This window comes from Ixodes scapularis, unplaced genomic scaffold, assembly GCF_016920785.2.
Source record: "Ixodes scapularis isolate PalLabHiFi unplaced genomic scaffold, ASM1692078v2 PGA_scaffold5__190_contigs__length_132052651, whole genome shotgun sequence".
Lineage (NCBI taxonomy): Eukaryota > Metazoa > Arthropoda > Arachnida > Ixodida > Ixodidae > Ixodes > Ixodes scapularis.
In genome coordinates this window covers 43,861,516-43,876,789 of record NW_024609880.1, presented here as the reverse complement: position 1 = coordinate 43,876,789, position 15,274 = coordinate 43,861,516, and the positions used below count along the sequence as shown (strand labels likewise).

Sequence of the window (15,274 nt, the reverse complement as noted above, 5' to 3'; positions counted from 1 at the left end):
GAGGTAATCAATATCACATGTTTTACTATTTCGTAGGCCCATACATCTTTTAAACACTTCATCACAACTAGTAGGATCAAGCAAGTTAGATTCATTGATTCCTCGTGAAATGCCACCCACAGCTGCCTCGCAGTATAAGCTGGACGCCATATTTGCGAAATGGGAATTAAAACAGACAGCCAGCGCGGCCTCGGACATTAATCTGCCATCTAAGGTAAGTTCTCCTATTGAACTGTGTCATCTACAGCGCTTTAAGGTTTCATTTATTGATTTCCAAACGATATCTGGACGTTTCTTTGAAGCCTCACGGAAGTCGCCGTACGAACATTGGCCAATTGTTCGACCTCCCGTCATCGTCAACAGCCGCAACGACATGGCGACCATCATTTAGCGCGGCTATATACGCCTGGCATCACCTCGCTACTCGGAGTGAGCACGGGGGCACCGCCAACATGCAAACAACTCATGGAACGCTCTTCTTGTTCGTACAGGTCATGGCAAGCATCTCAGTCTCGGCTTTCGGGCCGATAACAGCCGTGGATGGAGCGGCGCCAACATTTCGTCAAGTACGCGTGGCGAGTTTCTTCAATCACAGTGACGGTGATTCCCTACTTCGTGAAAGTACGTCTATTCTGCTGACAAGTCGCCGTACGAACATTGGCCAATTGTTCGACCTCCCGTCATCGTCAACAGCCGCAACGACATCGCGACCATCATTTAGCGCGGCTATATACGCCTGGCATCACCTCGCTACTCGGAGTGAGCACGGGGGCACCGCCAACATGCAAACAACTCATGGAACGCTCTTCTTGTTCGTACAGGTTGGTACAACCCCTTCACTACACGCAAAGCGATCTAGCGTCGTTTTTTTGCTGGTGTTCCCGTGCTCAAAAGTGCTGCTTGTTACCTTGTATGAGTGTGTTGACGTCATTAGTCTGCTTCTACTAACTTCCGGGGATGTGGAAACTAACCCAGGCCCAATGAGTGACAGCCAGCTAAAACTGTTTAACGAAATGCATGGAATGCTGGTCGATCTTAATACACGATCGGTACAAATTCAAGAATCCCAATCAGGAATCCTATCATCCATCAACGAAATTAAACAAAACCAGGAATCACTGCGTGCTACTGTAGCTGATATGAACTTGAGACTCGTCACAGTGGAATCCAATGCCTTAAATGTAGAGCAGCTTAAAGCCGCGGTAGTCGAGGTGAGAGGTGTTGCTAATAACGCACAAAAGGAAAACCGCGTCTTGCAGGCACGGCTTGACGAGGCGGAAGACCAATCTCGTCGAGATAACTTAATATTTTTTGGGGTTAGCGACACCGTATCTGAGACGTGGGCGCAGACTGAAGCACGAATTTTGAGTATTTTTCAAACATCACTCAATGTACAAATCACGGGTGACTCGATAGTTCGTGCTCATCGGCTAGGAAACTTTACACAAAACAAATGCCGACCAATCATTGTAAAGTTTGCGTCATTCAAACTAAGAGATCAAATACTACTCGCTAGAACTGGATTAAAAGCACTCCGTATCTCAGTCAGCGAGGATTTCTCGCTCGCCACACGTAATGCCAGAAAGCAGTTAATTGAATTTGGTAAAGCAAACGGAGGTGTATTTAAACTACGCTACAACAAATTGCATATTAATAACAAGTGTTACGCGATCGATCAAACAACTAAAGAAATTTATGAGCTATACTTCGTTTCAGCTTCCGTCCGAGCGCAGCCAAAGCTACGTGTGACCGGAGCCAATCACACGCCGGCAATAGGTCACGCGATCTCGCCTACACTTTTGTACCACTCCGCTGCGCCGCTGGTCGTCCGCGCCGCCCGCGCTCGCCGAGTATTTCGTCTGCTACGGGTGTATCGACGGTATCGTCTGCTACAGGTCTATAAGTGCCCTTTCACGTTCTGAAACTTAGTCACAGGGGATGTCAGTACGTAGGCTGGCCGCTGGCGTCTGTGTTCGAGCTTTCCAGCTGTTCGGCATTTCGGCGTTGTTTCGAGACGTAAGTACACACTGCAAGGTGTCCGATGACCCGGCCGTTGATATTTCCTTGTATTGTCTAGATATACCAGGGCTCAAGGCGCAGTCCTTTCCACCAGCTTCTCGGCGTTCAATGTGATCGGCAGGTGAAGGGGTGCCCTGATTTCGCCGCGTATAAGTGAACTGTAGTGACCCGGACGCTTTTCTTGCTTACAACGCATTCGCGGTAAGACGCGGCCGGAGTCTCCCACCGAATTTGAAAGTAGTCAATCATCACGACCTCTCGCGCCTGACACCCAAACGTGCCTTTGCGAAAGGACGTTTTGAAGCGACTCTGCGAGGAAAGCAGCGAAGCACATGATTCGGCCATTACGGGAACGAAATCACACAGAAAAACCGAGCGCTGCAGCCGTGTTGCCAGCGGATTTACGTGTTTTCACCAAACCACATGAATTTACATATATTAATAAAAATATAAACTTCAGAAATTTAATTCCTTTAGTTGTAAATCATTCTCAACAGTACAGATCTGGAATATTGTGCAATGTTTACGCACAAAACACTTATTTTAAAATGATTACTTTTGCGGACTACTTTGTGCTGCGTAGGAATCCTCTTCCCGAAGTTGCGAACCGTCCCTCAGCCTTTGGCTGCGCTCGGACGGAAGCTGAAACGAAGTATAGGTCCTTCTCGACTGTCTGCAGCCCCCAACGCGCAGCCAACCGCCCCTCAATCACCGTCATCATTTGCTCGGAGTTCTAATCAGGCGCCCTCGCCGATATAGGATCTGTCGAGGGGTAGGGCATGCGTGTCACGGTCTTCGGATATTTCTGTCGTTTTCACCAACATAAGAAGTGTCCTGAAAAAACGCGACGAATTGTGTTCCATTGTAGATACCACCGATGCTGATGTCATTGTACTAACCGAAACGTGGCTTTCCGGGAAAATACAAAACTGTGAACTGTTCGATGGAAACAAAACGTTCAATGTTTACAGACATGATAGACAGGAAAGATGTGGCGGTGGAGTGTTAATTGCAATCGCTGATCATATCAAATCCTTTTCTGTGGACGTTATATGCGAGTTGGAAATAACGTGGGTTGGCCTGCTTGTTAACCATAAGAAGTGGATTATGGGAGTTTGTTATCGGCCACCCTCGTATTCGTTGCCATTTGTCGAAGCGTTACATAATACACTTAACACCATTATGGTGCGTTTTCCGGGTGCTCCAATTTTTCTTCTCGGCGACTTCAATTTCCCATCTATATCATGGTCAAACGACGTTCCTTGTGTAAATGTACATTCTGAGGAATGTATTTCGTTTATTAACCTATGTCTAGATTTTAGCCTTTCACAACTTGTTCTCCATCCCACCAGAGTTACCCAGTCGACAGCCAATGTATTAGACCTCATTTTGACCAATCATCCTGAGTATGCAACTCCCATAACATATCTGCCCGAGATTAGTGATCACAAAGTGCTGCATTTTTCTCTAAAAGCGTCGGCAACGAGACCCACTTTTCAGCCAAAACAAATTCGTGATTACGGAAAAGCCAACTTTGAGCAAATTAATAATGACCTTGCCATTTTCTTGAACCAGTATCTAACAACTTCTTCGGGGCGTTCTGTCGAAGATAACTGGAATATCATAAAGTTGAAATTTATCTCTCTTATCAACAAGCATGTCCCACTAAGAAATATATTCGAAAATACCCAGTCACCATGGTTTACGAAAGCCCTAAAACGGTTATCAAATAAAAAAAAAACGCTTATATCGTGCTGCGAAGTTTTCAACGTGTGGGCATCGCTGGGCTGCGTATCAGTTGTCTGCAGAAGTATATAAAAAGGCGATTGCAGCTGCGAAATCAATTTTTTTTTTCAAATACTCTCCCAAATATGTTAATAAATGACCCCAAAAGGTTTTGGAACACTGTCAGCAAGAAAGACACTTTTTCAATTTTACTCAAAACGTCAAGTAGTGATAGTGCCTCTAGTGATGACTGCGCTAATATACTAAATAATGTGTTTATTGAATCATTTTCCAATATTAGTAACATAAGCTACCCTTCAATTGTGTGTGCCGGTTATTTACCAATGGATGCTATTCTTGTTGACCCTATTGGTATAGTTAAGATTATAGATGGGCTGAAATTGTCTTCTTCTTCAGGAGTGGACGGCATTAATTCAAAATTTCTTAAAAGCACCAAGTTATATTCTTCAATTATTCTTGCTAAATTATTCGAACAGTCACTCCAAGAGGGTGACCTACCCTCGGACTGGAAGGTGGGGAAGGTGGTCCCTATTCCAAAAGCTGGTGACAAACATTCTCCTCATAACTATCGTCCCATTTCGTTAACCAGCATCCCATGTAAACTTCTCGAGCACATCATATTTTCCCATCTTGTAAACTTCCTAGAAATGAATAATTTTTTCACCACAGCTCAGCACGGATTTCGTAAATCATTGTCATGTGAAACTCAGCTTCTATCTTTCACTCACGACATTCATTCTCTCATTGACCAAGGCTCCCAGGTGGACTGCATCTTCTTGGATTTTGCAAAAGCTTTTGATAAAGTGTGTCATAAACTATTACTATTGAAACTTGCTAAACTTAACATTGACCCTAACGTTCTTGCATGGATTCATTCTTTTCTTACTAATCGTTCGCAATTTGTAACAGTCAATAATGAAAACTCTCCACTTGCGTCAGTAAACTCTGGTGTTCCCCAGGGGTCTGTTCTAGGCCCCTTACTATTCTTAATTTATATTAACGACCTACCAGTTAATATGTCATCATCCGTCTGTCTCTATGCCGATGATTGCGTAATATACCGTGAAATCCGAAGTAACCAAGACACGCTCACACTTCAGTCTGATATTAACTCTGTGTCTCGTTGGTGTGAGTTGTGGCTAATGAAACTAAACACTAGTAAATGTAAACACATGAGAGTAACCCGTCAGTTTAGTGAGAGTCCTTCTTACTACCTTGATGGCAACTCCTTGGAACAAGTGTCGTCATACAAGTATCTTGGTGTTAACTTAACTTCTAACCTTTCATGGAAACCCCATATAGAATATGTCACTAATCGTACTAACTGCATGCTGGGTTATTTAAAACGGAATTTTTCTTTAGCACCTGTTTCACTTAAATTGGTCCTCTATAAAACATTAATAAGACCTAAGCTTGAGTATGCAGCATCCATCTGGGATCCCGATCATATTACCCTCATCACTGCTTTAGAATCCATTCAAAATAGATCAGCTCGTTTCATTCTATCGAACTATCACCGCACCGCCAGTGTCTCGTCAATGAAGAATAATTTATCTTTACCATCTCTTTCACTTCGCCGTAAAATTTCACGCTTATGCCTTTTTCATAAACTTTATTTTCATAATCCCCTATTACGCGACCATTTCATAACTCCCCCCTATTACATCTCGCCTCGTGTAGATCACCAGCACAAAGTTGGAGTCCCAAGCTCATTAACCAACACATTTCATTCATCTTTTCTACCACGCACAGCTCAAGAATGGAACCACCTTCCCGGTTTAATTGCTGCCATAACAGACTCTAATCTTTTTCGAAGTGCCATAAATAACCATTTTTGCGCTGATTTCTGACCTGTTTGTTCACTTTTTATTTGTTTTAGTATTGCTGAATTGTTATATTTTCCCTGCCTACGCTCTCCCCCTCTGTAATGCCTTCGGGCCCTGAGGGTACAATAAATAAATAAATAAATAAACAGTTTATTATAATATTCACTCTCTGCCCTCCTTAGATCTACTGTCAAGGTATTGTGATATTTCTTGAAGATAACTAATTTATTTAGGTCTTTGTAATTATATAATCTCTGTACAGCCAAGCTTTGTGCGTTATCATTTTAATGTGAACAGGTGTAATCCAAGGCTTGCGGATTTTTTGATGAGGTAATTGTTTCATATTGGAAACATTTCTTATAAATAGTCTTTAATCTATCAAGAAAGTTTTCATACGCATCGTTTATGTCTATCTGTGACAGTATCAGCGTCCAATCTATAGATGACATTTCATTTCTAAAATACAATAGGTTTTGATCTGATATCTAATGGTAAGAAAAAGGCTGTCTTTTGACCTTTATTTATCTCGATTTATTTATTTCAAATACCCTCAAGGTAAGTACATTGAAGAGGGGAGAGAGATGTAAAATATTAACTATAAAGTGCACATATTAGTAATAACATTTTTAAACATAACAATATCAGTGATGTTAGCAATTGAGGCGGGAAAGGGGTTTCAGTCTATAGATGTTTGTGGCATAAAAGAATATTGAAACAATGAAGTTTTAAACTTTGGAATACCAACCTTATGGCTATGATGAATGCTAGCAGATATGTAGAATGGTGGAGTAATTAGTTTATGACGAAGGGTAACATTTTGATGACATATTTTATGAAAAAGACATAAACGAGAGATTTTTCGGCGGTGAGTCAGTAACGGCAAACCTAAAGTATTTTTCATGGTAGTAACACTGCAGTGCGATGATAGTTTGTCAATATAAAACGAGCTGAGCGGTTTTTAATGGATTTAACATGAGCAATTACTGACGAGTGAGCGGGGTCCCACACAGCAGCAGCATATTCTAATTTTGGACGGATTAGGGTTTTGTACATGGTTAGTTTTAATGAAGACGGAGCGAGGAAAACATTTCTTTTTAAGTATCCTAACATACGGTTAGCACTGTTAATTACGTATTCAATATGAATCTTCCAAAAAAGGTTACAAGTTATATGAACACCAAGATATTTGTAAACAGACACTGAAGCGAGGGTATTATTGTTTAGATGATAAGTATGACACACCGATTGAGCACGTGACACTCTCATCGGTTTGCATTTGTTAGTTCTAAATCCCATTAGTCACTGGTTTCACCACAGTGATATACGATTAAGGTCAGATTGTAGAAGAATAGAGTCAGATATGTCAGTGTCATGTTCCTCCGAGGGGATGAGGGCACGTCGAAAGACGAAGCGACGCATGAGTAGACGAACAAAAATTAATTTACTCACAAGCACAAAAGAAAAACCAGAACAGAAAACAAAATATAAGCAGAAGCGAAAGAACAAAAATAGAGTGGTTAATTAGCTACAGTCAATACAGTCAGTCTCGGTCGCGAGCTCAGAACACTCACAGCCTCGAGCGTCTATCTTGCCTGCCGGAACGCGGCCTTGTCCTTCGATGTTACGGGTGTGGATCCAAGCTTGCTAAGAGCTCTAGGCCTTCCAGCACCGGTTCGATGGTGTCGCTTGACCGACCAGGTACGCGGCCTGGGTTGACAGGAGTGTTGCGAGGCCACCCCTTCGCGTCCACCTTCGAGGCTCGAAGTCCAATGCTCCGGGCTTCTGGTGCGAGCAGCAGGCACCACGTCGCTCCGGCTCGATGGCGGCGAGAAGACCTGGAGCGGAGCCAGGGTTCACCAGGAGCGAAGCCTGGGCTGCCGGGAGCGTTCGCGTGTCAGCTGCCGCCCTTCAGGTTCAGTCGTCGAATGTCCTGCGCGAGCTTCTCCTTTCCCTTTTGCTCGAGCTTATCCTTTCCCTTTTGCTCGAGCTTGCCCCCTTCTTCGTCTTTCGCTTTCACTGTCACTTCAGAAACGTGACAGTCAGTTATTTTCCGGTAGATTACGCAATCGCAAGCAAAGAGGCAAATAGAAGGCGACAAGTTCTGCACCAAATCATTAATGTAAATAGGAAAGAGGAGCGAACCAAGCACTGATCCCTGTGGGACGCCCGAGGTTACTGGAACAGTACACGAACTTGTATTATTAGCTGTAACGAATTGTAGGAGGTTAGTTAAAAAATCATGAATCCAATTTAATATACAGGAGTAAATGTTAAGTGATTGTAGTTTATGAAGAAGGAGTTTGTGGGAAACTTTGTCAAAGGCTTTTGAGAAATCTAAAAAAACACACTCGGTTTCAATTTGATTATCAAGAGAATTATGGAGATCATGCGTGAAGGACAGTAGTCGCGTCTCACATGAAAAATGTTTTCTAAAGCCATGTTCTGAACTTGTGAAGAAGTCATTAGTTTCAAGATAATTTATCAACTGTGAGTAAATGACGTGTTCAAATATTTTACATAGCACACTTGCTAAAGAAATTGGTCGATAATTGAATGGGTTTTGTTTTTCGTCAGATTTATGTAAAGGAACCACCTTCCCAACCACCCAATCGCTAGGGACTACGCCATGGTTAAGAGACTGCATATAAAGTTTTGAAAGAATTATTGAACAATGCATATTACAATTTTTTAAGAACTTGCTGTTAATCCCATCTATTCCGGCGCAGGATGAAAGCTTCATATTATTAATAATGCCAGCAATAGCAATCGCGTCAACTGCCGCTGGGTCTATAGGCGAAAAATCAGAAAATGACAATACCGGTACTTGGTTAACATCAGAGGTTGTAAATGACAAACTAAAAACACCATTTAATACACTTGCGCTTTCAGTTACTGGTATATCTATACCGTCAGATGATCGAAGAACTATGTTGGACTGACACTTGAGATTAACAACATTCCGAAATTGTTTAGGATTAGCCGCTACCATGATATTTAGTGTATGATTAAAAAAATGTGATTTAGCTTCTGTAAGAGCTGATGTATATTCTTGATCTGCCGTTTTGTACGCAGCCCACCGTGCATCAGCGGAGGATCGTTTGGTAGCGCGAAACAGTCTTTTTTCTCTATTTCGCAGACGCCTGAGATTAGAGTTAAACCAAGGCGAGTTAGTGTTGCAACGAATCTTCCGTGATGGTATGTACTTTTCAATTAATATTAAAACAACAATTTTAAAGATCATCAAATTAGACTGAACGGGGCGCTCTGAAAACTCGGGTAAGTAATCACTAAGGAACTCAGACAGGTAGAAGTTAATTCAGTAAAATCAGCTCTGCTGTAGTCACGGATTAATTTTATGTGAATTTTAGGCGCTACGAATGGGATATTTAAAGAAAATTGAAGAACTGAATGGTCACTGAGACATGGCAGGTATTTTAGTGATGATATGACGCTCGGATTGTTGTTAATACGAGATCGAGTATGTTTGATGAAAGGTTTGTAACCCTGGTGGGCTCTGAGACAAGTTGAGAAAAGTTAAAATCAGATCAGAGTTCAGTAAACTCGTTAGCTTCAGATGAGAAGGGGGTTGAAACAGGACATACATTAGACCAGATAATGTTGGGGTAATTGAAATCACCCATTAATATGATTGGCACTCCTGGATATTGGACGGTTATTTGGTTAATGCAATTATGTAACAAATTCACAAATAAACAACTGCTAGTGGGTGGTCGATAACATACACCCATTATCGTTTATGTTTAAAGGAAACGCAAACCCATACAATCTCCAGTTCACAGGCTACAATGACAGGGCGAGAAACCAATGAGTCAGCAACCGCCAACAAAACACCACCGCCACTTCTGTCATGCCTATCGCAGCGAAATGTATTGAAACCTTTTTACAATGAAACAGCTCGTTATCAGTCACTTTGCTAAAAAGCCATGTCTCTGTGAGAGCAATGACGTCGGCGTCGCATGAGTCAGCAACTGAGCACAATTAATCTCGTTCATGGATTAGACTGAGCATGTTAGTAAATAAAACGGAAACACTTGAAAAAGGCCAAACAACTTTTCTGCCTCGTGCTGATTGTTAAGTTGACATAGAAGTAGACGCTGTTTGCAAATCGAATAGTGGTGTCGCGTTATAAGTTACAAGAACTGTGCAATGAAAGAAAACTAAAGTCGGAATATGATCACTAACGTCACAGCAAATAGTGCCAGAGGCAATAAAGAGGTCGATGACACTTCATGAGCATTCAGTGTCTCTTGCGGATGACATAATTACGTTCTGAAAGCCATAGGAAGCGAGGGTATATATTCAATTGCGAAGATAGACCAGCGCTGTTTTGCATATTCACGTTAAAATCTCCTCCCATAATAACATAAAAGTTATTTGCGGACGAAAACCATGACATGTCCTCTGTAAAACATGCTCGCAAAAAGTATGGTTCTGTGGCTTGTTCCTTAAAACACAATATATCGCCCTCCGTTAAAAATACAAACGTGCTACCGCTGTTTACAGATAGGTGATAATAATTTACTTTTCTCTCAACGTAAAAGTTATGCTTTATATATTTATTTCAGTATTACTCGAGAGGTATACGAGTTTGATATTAGCTCATAATGTCTGAATCAGCATGTGCAAGTTTTTACTCCCGCTGAGCAGCATTTAACCTTAGAGCACAGAATCTAGGCAACTTGAGTTTTGTTCCTTCCACCGCCGTGAACGCGGGCATCTTGGTAGCGTCAAGGATCTTTCGTTTCGGTTTCTCAGCTTTTCCAAAGCATGGACGCTCTGCCACTAAGTGCGATTCGGAAACTTCATCGCCTTCTGACTTCCGCCACCAAACGTGTACAAAAGACCAGGCCGCCATGCCTTTCAGCTCTGATAACAATTTCAATTCCTTTTTCCATCCGAATACGCATGAAGTCGTACTGTTTAGTGGTAGACTGCTCCACGTCAATACATGCGACTCAAGTTTTGTTTTAATATTTTTTGTTACTGGACAATATTTTAACGTTTTATGTTTTTTTAGAGGAAACTATGCCCTGGGTAATATTTTCCAGATGTCCCGCCTAGCATAAATTGGTTTTAAATAGCACTGACCTCAAGCAAAGCTGACGGGTTATGTACTATTTATAAATATGTGTTCAACCCTGGCAGAATAACTGCATGAACTTTCTTAAAAATACCCTTCGAGCTTCTTGGTACTAAACAAATGATTACCTCTCCTGCGACAAGAAAAAAGAAAAGGAGATTGTGAATTGAAATTGGCACCGCCCGAGTTGTTCCACTCGACGTCCGCAACGCAAGTTTTCGTTGCCGCCGGAGTCGAAGTTTTAGCCACTGCGATGAAACTAAGTCGAACGCCACGTTCGAGAACATCGTCAAAACATACAGCAAAATCCCGTCTGCGTCAGTGTTGAGTAAAGTCCGTGTCTGTTATGTTTTCTATTCTACATGATCGCGCTTTAAATATTGAAGCATTTGTTATTAACCAACTCTCCTGTTTACTTTCAAAGGTGTTTTATAAAATTCATTTACAGACACAAGATCAAATATATAGAAATCACTGTAAATCAATGAGATTTGTTTTCTGACTTTCCAAAGTATTTTTTAATGTATGCCATTAAAATGATAGATTTGTGCTGCTTTAAGTTTTTGTTGTTCACCGTTAACCATACGCATCTGCAGTTATGGTTGGTGCCGTAGACTACAAAAACTGTCATATTTTTGCCTCGCTTAAGAGCCTTGGTCTCGTCTGCATCTACTGAGCTGCTTCCGCAACAAGAAAAACGCAGACCGATGCTATAACGTGCATAAAATAAAAAATAAAAAGTTCAAAAACAAAGTTGGTACAACATCGCGAAAAGATTAGGCCCCAGTTCAATAGTTGTAAATAGTTTCTCGCCGCTCGATAACGTCCGCATGTTTCTTTGCTTTGTCAACGATTGTTTTTGTCAAACGCGGAGCCTCAACTAACAAATAAAAATAAGAAAAAATTTTGAACCCTGTTCACGTTTGCGTTCACGTCACGAACGAATTGAAGGTTTATCGGTGTTTCCGCAGCGAAACGCAGCAACACATTGGCATTCCATCGCTCGCACGAAGCGCGGTAGCTTGTTTACGTGGGGTCTTTTGCCGGTCGGGTCGCCGGTTTTGTTTTCTCGCCGCTACCAAGATGGCGGAGGTAGTTCTGGGCGCGCTGCTTGATGGCGCTCAACATTTCGCTTATCGTCTAATGCAATGTCGATTCCCTATACATTGGTTTTCTTGAAAACCAAAGGGCAACAGTCAGAAATTAAGTGGGTGTTTTTGGTTGACTTATCCGAGAGTCAGAAGGGCACAGCTTTAAGCAGTCTGTGTTGAAGCAGATAAAAAATCGTTTCAGACACTCTCACGATCGGCGTCTTTTACGCTTCTGAAGTGGCCACGGGGACAAGATGCGGGTTTGTTTTGGTAGTCGCGATTCTAAATCGCCACTATATATTCGTGGCGCGTGCACAATTTCCACGGCGGCGGCCATCTTTTTGTAACCTTTTGTTTAATGCTAAAATATTTCTTTGCTTTCCCGCTATCATCTAATGGCGAAATTCGTCTTGTTTCTTTTTACGTAGCGTCCCGAAATGTAGGGCGACTTTTTCCGTTTTGTTTTAACGGCCATGACCTGAAAAACCATCGGTAGATGAGCCCGGCATGCAGGCGAACAAGTTCAACATAGAAAGCAGCATTGGATTCAAGGGCATACTTCAGAAGCAGAGGTAATATATTTTGACTCTTCCTGCTTTTCGGCAACAACCTTAACAATTTTCTTTTTGTACTTCTCCGATGATTGCGCTAAAATTTTTTTTGCACAACATGCCGCAGTGGTTTAAGTGATTTTAAAACGTTCGAAACAAATACAGTACCAGACAAAATCATATTAGGTAAGCTGGGTAAGAGCTCTGCTCGGAATGGCTTTTCTAGTAACATTGCGTAGGAGCTTAATTAAAAGAAAGTGAATGATATTTTTTTTTCCAGAAACTTGCTCTAGGCAAGACTAAAAAATCGCAAAAATAAAGCCAAATAAAATTATTTGGCTAAAACGTGCTTTCTGTTTAAGGGTTTTGAAAATATAAGGCGATGGCAAAAATCGCCCTGCCGCTTTAATCTTTATTTTGAACTATTTTGAACTTTTTTGTTTTCACCAGGTTTCACCCCACCGCCGCTGACCTCCACACGATAAAGCAAATTTGCAATGATCACCGTCGAGGGCATGAAGCGGTTGCTTGGGGAAACCTTGGTAACTCTGAAGAGGCTTTGTTTGAAAGCCTTTAGCTTGTGCTTGCTGAGCCTGCATTCGCGTGTACGTGTTGCAGAGGACGCGCAGATGCAATGGGTATAGTGACGATGGCAGTAGGGCTTTACTATCGGGAAGAACACAGAGCTGTGGCGAGCTGTAACGAGCAGAACATATACGAAAATAGGAAAAATTAAGATCATAACTAGAATAATCAATTTACACCAAATTTTGACAAACCATGCAGCAAAAACGTGTTTTATGCTATTCCGCAGCTCTTTTTATTTCCTGGACGATGGGTCCAGTTCTGGCGAAACTAACTAAAGATTCGCTCATTTTTTTGCCTGCTTCTATACCTTTATAACCCGCAAACGTACTAAAGAAAGTGTATTCTTGACCTTAATATTTTTATTTATATGTTGGGGGTAATGCAGTGTAAAAGACCTTTCATAATTGGTACAGGAAGGCGAGTGTATGCAGGTATAGACCTTTGCAAAAAGAGCGCTCTGGCCACCGCCATTTTGCGAATCGAGCGACCCCTATCAGCCAGAAATTTCTGGCACCCGCCTGAGCTGTGGAAACCCGTTCAGCATGGCTCCCCACCTGCATTTTGCATTCGGAGTTCGCCGGTTTTTCTTGGAAGTTTTAATTTATTCGCCTGTTTAGGATGCTCACCCTTTGTATGTTATCTTCCAATGTGTGAACCAGAGAATACCAGGGCTCGTAGCCTGCTCGGCCTTCGCAGGAAACGAACGAAGAGAGCGAACGTCAAGCAGCCCGCGACACAGGCAGTTCGACGTTCTTGGAGGATTATTTCCGTTGAGATAATCTCCAAAGAGCCTTCGCGGCTGTGTTCCGGGTTTTCCCAAAAAATAGATGATAGGTTCGGGTCCGTGGAGTGGGGACAGAATAGACACGTTCGTTCATTTGCTTTGAGGCTGTGCGAAAAAGCTGCTCTCTTCTAGGGAGCGCACATGAAGGCTCCCTACTCTCTTCTACATGTTCCCCAAAACACGCCGAATTTTGTTCGATTGTCGTGAAGTGACTATCGTCAACACTGCATAATGGATATGCTGTGTCATTTGAGACCATTCTCAAATCCTGTTCGGATAACGCAAAACGTGGAGTACGTGCAATATATGTTGTTTGATTGATGAGACTCATTGAATTTCATGTTGTGGGCGGCAAATATCCATGCAGTTCGGATATCCTGTGTGGTCAAATATTTTGACCTATATAGATTGACACGGCTAAGTGTACGGTGCCGTAAAACGATGAACATAAAATGATACAAACATTCCAGTTGCATTTGTTCTGTCGCGCACGGACTCACCAAAACTGCTTTCATTTCTTTGTTTTTGTTCCCGAAAATAGAGCACTGCTTTCTTAAATACCTGTATAAATTATGTTCGCCACAGAACACAAAATAAAAAAAGAAAGCGAAGCATTTCAGCCGCTACCAGCGTCCGGAATTGCGCCTACGCAGGCTGCCACAGCGCAGTAGGGCAACACTGACGTACACTCTGAAAACCAGGGACGCGCGCTGTAAATCGCTTCGTTCGAGACTGCCGCTGGAAAGGTCTATAATATCAACCCAAAACGTTTGTATGCGGAATGCAATTTAACAATTTATTATATCCAAAGGTAAAGCTTCGGGTTCAGTTACTCTCAGTTTACGTACATTGCAGAGGGATGAATTAAACGATTTTGAGAAAGACAACTACAGCGATTTATGTCAGATTCTATAAAACGCCACCACCGATGGCTAAGAACCTTTTTAATGTTTTTTTTTTATTTTACGTGAAACTTAAACAAAAAGAAAAGCCAGACTTTAAATTTTAAGTATTTAGCGAAAGTCAAGAACATTTGTCATCGTGCATCTAGATGAACAACCGAAAAACACGTGTCGTTTTTGATATTGTAGCAAAAAAATATTATTAGGGGCGAAGCTCCTTAGGGTCTAGCCATGTCAGTATGTCCGTCCGGCATCGGGGGCTCGTGCTCCCGCTCGTGAGCTCACGTGCTCACGGGCACGTGAGCACGTGCTTTAGTAGGGAAAGAAAAAAACAACCGCATCTCCACCTGGTGAATGATGTTGTTTCGGGCGAAGCTCTGGCGGTGCTTGTCTGCGTAGACGGTGAGCCGCAGCATGCCGAGCCCTTCGTTCGTTTTCATCCATGTCAGAAAGAGAATGTGTAGTCTGGAACGTGGTTATATACGCATTTCAGCATTTGATCTCAGAGTGACATGGATGAAAACGAACGAAAGGCTTGGCATGCTGCGGCTCACCGTCTACGCAGACAAGCACCACCGGAGCTTCGCCCCAATCAACATCATTCACCACGTGGAGATGCGGTTCTTTTTTCACATCTTTCACATGCGGGTCTGTTGCTTGATGGTG

At 42.3% G+C, this 15,274-nt stretch overlaps 1 pseudogene; it reads right to left on the bottom strand.

Annotated features, from left to right (window-relative positions):
• Positions 1-6,207: 6,207 nt before the first annotated feature.
• LOC121838088 lies at positions 6,208-6,866 on the bottom strand (annotated as a pseudogene).
• Positions 6,867-15,274: the final 8,408 nt, after the last annotated feature.